Source organism: Neopelma chrysocephalum, unplaced genomic scaffold (genome assembly GCF_003984885.1).
Source record: "Neopelma chrysocephalum unplaced genomic scaffold, ASM398488v2 Primary Assembly neopelma1_116, whole genome shotgun sequence".
Lineage (NCBI taxonomy): Eukaryota > Metazoa > Chordata > Aves > Passeriformes > Pipridae > Neopelma > Neopelma chrysocephalum.
The window spans coordinates 2,646,789-2,651,195 of NW_020897778.1; positions in this window are offsets into that span (position 1 = coordinate 2,646,789).

The window sequence follows — 4,407 nt, forward strand, 5'->3', positions numbered from 1 at the left end:
GCCCTCGGGCACCAGCTTGGGATTGGTGGGCAAACAGTGGGAAGAGCACAACCATTCCCAGCTGATCATTCCAGCTGTGGTCAACCCACACGTCTCAGCTTCTGCACACAATTTCCACCCATGGAGCCACACACAGCACCAGCTGGGAGGTTGCACACCTCTTCAGGCCTCAGCTATAAGCCACGTGGGATCCCACAGCTGTGCAGAAACCAGTTCCTTCAACTCCTTAAAATACAGCTTATGACACAGCCCCCCTAAGCCCAGCTCTGTAGCAGTCAGGCCTAAGGTGAGAGCAGCATCCTGACCACAGCCACACCTGGCAGGTACAATGGAGCCCACACATCTTTCCCACTGTGTTTTCCCAGCCTCCAGCAGTCTGTGGTTAGTCTTGCAGTGCTCACATGCACATCCAACCCAGATATTTCAGTACAGATCTGTTGAAGTCACCCAGTTCTATCTACATTTTCCTGGTGGCAACACCAGCTGTATCAGCACCCACCTCATAGTGCCTCACAGATTCTGCATCAGCCTCACACTCCCAGGGCCATGCTATGGACCAAACAACATTTTCTAAGTGTCCTTTCCTTCTGCCAGGCTGTTCCCAGCCAGATCTGTCCCCTAAAGTGCCCCACAGACAGCAAGGTTGGTACAGGACACCTCCAGCTGCTCTTGCTGCTGATGGTGCAACAGCTCCTTAAGTTTAATGGAAAGTGTCTCTTAAGTCTAGTGGAAGTCTAACAGAAGGTGTCCCTGCCTATGACACTGCTGTTGCAACCAGATGATCTTTAAGGTCCCTTCCAACCCAAACTATTCCATGATTCCATCTCAGCAGGTATCAACAGCGAGTTTTCCTCTCCCTGTGATCTCTGGGAGAGAAACACTTAAAACAGAAGGACTCCTGGAAATACCATCCTCTCCACAGGCTGATCCAGCCCCTTAGGACAAGCTTAAGGGTTCAGTGCAGAGACTAAAGGCCACAAGACCCAGTCTGTGACAGGAACTGCCGAGATCAAGGGCACAGCCAGTGTCTGAGGTCCTTCAGAAGGTGGGAAATTTTCTCAGTGGAATAAATACTAAGCATGATCTTTGAGGCAGGGCAAAGTGACAACCTTCTCTTTATGGCAGGCAGAGGGTTTCACGTGATCTTTTCCCGAGAGGTACATGCCTGGGTGGAGGCTGAGAAAGAAAACCCTCAGCCCTGGAACAGTGGAGCACTGCCAGCTGTGATGGGTTCATGATAAGCTAAAAAACATCCATAAGCATTCAACTTCAAAAGCAGGGAAAGAAGGAGGGGAGCTGCACGGAGTCAAATGCCTGAGGCATCCCATTTTCAGTCAGTGCAAGGAGCCTATTTTTAGAAAGCCTGCATACACCTACCAGAGCAGTAAGGCTGGAAAGGAATTCTTCATTTTAATGGTCTCCTTCTCCACACAACTGTACAGGTGGCATTGCTACAAGACCCACTCCACTCTCCATCCCAAGAAAAGCTGTCTGCAACACATTCCCCCCAAATGAAAGAAAATCAAGGCAAAAGGTAATATTGGCAAAAGGCATTATTGCCAAAAAGCCATTCCAAATGTAGATGCAGGCAGGGCATCTCCTTCCCTCTGTCTGACAGACTCCTGCCCACTTCCCATCCCCCTGTGGTGCTTTGCATTAGCCTGTGGGAAAAAACAGCCAGAATTCCCAATGGAGACCTACAGCTACGGTCTGCCATGGGAGACACAGCCCTGGTGGGAAACCTGCTGCATGAAAAATAGGCACATGAGACACCTGAACTGCAACTACTGCACCAGCTGCTTCAGGGGCCCTGGAAGGTAAATGAGTATCAGATCCAAACTGACATTTTCTGACACTTCTTCATAATAAAGAACCACCAGCTCCAAAAGTTCCAGCCCAAAAGCACACGCTTTGCTCCTGCTAAAGACAGGATTACAGTGTTCTGTGGGATGAAAGGTATGGGAGGAAGGGTATGGGGAGGCCCATGGTTTAGGGGCTAAGGATTTTGGCTTTACCCTGTGTTTCCAGTTTCCACAATTCGTGTAAAAAAGCCCAGAAAACAAACACTTGCAAAAAAAAGCAAGTTACTGTTCTTTGTCCTTGCAAACAGTTGTTGAATATACAGGTACAGTGAAGGTGGAGGAGGTAAATGATGAATACAAACAATGTCTCTTTTCTTCCCAACTTTGTCATCAAAACTGCTCTGGAACCAGCCCATCTTCCTTTGTCCCCCACAGAGAAGCAGGACATTTTCTTCCCCTCCAAGGGAAATATTTCCAGGGCAACATTGTCTTCGGGAATTCCTGCCCGTTCAAATATTTTAAGATGGCAAAGAGAAATCTCCTCTCCAAAGCCTGACAGCATTCCCCATTGAAATGAGCACTGTGGTTTCAACTCAGCATTTTCTTGTTTGCATGCTAGACACACACTTGGATGGCATCATGTTTCCCAGCTGAACCCAACCACATCCCTGCACCTGCATAGCTAGCAGCAACAGGAGAAACCTTCAGCGAGCAATTCAGATAGAGATCTCTTCAAGCAGCTTTATTGATGTTAATGGAGCTACTTGGGATTTACACACACGTAAATCAGAGCACAGGTGGATGATAAATTCTTGCAACTGGCAACAATACGAGCAAGGCCAATCTCACCCCTGCTGTAACAGTACTGATGTCAAAAGCTGTGCACCAAACAGCAGCTGTGTTCGTAAAACCACCTTAATCAGGCAAATCAGTTTATTGCAAATAAATCTGCAGAATTCACACAGCATCCCTTGCTATCTCCAGTGCAAACAGATTCTGTTGCAAGTTTACTGCTTTGAAGTGCTGCCTTAAAATAACATTTTCAGGCTTGGACATGGCAATCACAGTTTTGTATGGCCACCTCATCTTTTACCTTTGGACACGGATCCTTTTGTGGTGGGAGTTGCATTTGAAGCCACAGCAGAAGCTGGGGAAGTATAACCCAAATTGGCCTTTAAAACAAGCCTTTTGGTCTGACTCTCAACTATGGCAGCTGGTGAGGGATTTCAATGAATGACAAGCCAGAGCTGTGGCACTGCTGTGCACACCACTGCTCATCCCTCAGCACAAGGACTGGGAATCAGGATAATCTGTTCCTTGCCTTTTAAAAGCCTTTTCCTTCTCATGTTGGGCCTGGCAACTCGGTTGGGTCCCCAAGGACCTGACAAGTAGGGGTTACAGTGGTAGTGCTGGGTTGACAGTTGGACTTGATGGTCTTAAAGGCCTCTTCCAACCTTGATGATTCTGTGATTCTAAGACACTCAGTGTTTTCTTCCAGTTTCAGAGGTCTGTAAAAAAACCCCCCAGTTTCCTGGGCCTTGGGATGACCAGAGAAGCAAGGAAGCTCACTTCCACTAGGGATCATCAGCACCCAGGAGATGAGCAGCAGCTCCCAAAGACCAGTTACCCAGTGGATCCTGAGGGTAATGATGACCACAGACAGGAAACAAAGAAGGTCAGACATATAGGAGAGATGGTAAATGGCCAAACTACAGCTTCCTCCTCTGTCTACAGGCCATAAGCCTGAGTCTTGCAACAAGACAGGACCTTGGAAGTCAGGCAGTCAAGCAGGTGATCAGTAGTAGGGCAGCTAGAGACATATCTCAGAGCAGATTACACAAATATGGATTGCTGTAGGAGTCTCTGGCTCTCAACCCTTCCAAACAGCAAATTCATGTGGCTTCCCAGTGTCCTCACTTCCCCACCTGGCCACCAGGGTGTATTCACTCCCCAGAGACCACCCCTCACACTCCCAGGGCTTAACCTCCTATTCCATATTAATTGTTTGCCACCCTGCCATGACTAATCTGGATTTACAACCCGGAAAGCGGCAGGGAAAAGAATCTGATCAAAAGGATGATCCTCACAGCCAGAAAACAAGAAAGAGCTGTGTAGCCAGTTGTTCCAGGACACTTAATCCATCAAGCCTTCGCCATTCCACCCTTGGGCTTAGGCTGAGTCAGTTGTGATTTGCTTAAAACCATGAGAATTCCCTCCTCCTCTCAAAAAAAAAAAAAAAAAGCCAGTTATAAAGTTTGTCAAGAAGTGGAGGGGGAGAAAAAAAATGGGGACTCACACTCCACTTTTACATTATGAGTCAGTGGCTGGTGATCAGCCAACTGGCAACTCTCCATCCTTGGTATCTCCATGCTCCTGAAAGCCAAAGCAAACACTTTGTTATATCTAAAAGCCTTTACACATTTAGCTGGGCAAATCTGTTCTCATGCTGCCAGTTCCACTGCAGGTCCAGGACCCTCAGTCCCACAGGAGTGAGACTCAGCATCTCTCGGGGCAGGTTGCCACAGAAACACCCTCACTGAGCCTCGGTGCAGGATCACTCTGCATTAGCAGCAGGAGCCGGGTCACTCTCCTTCTATCCAAGAAA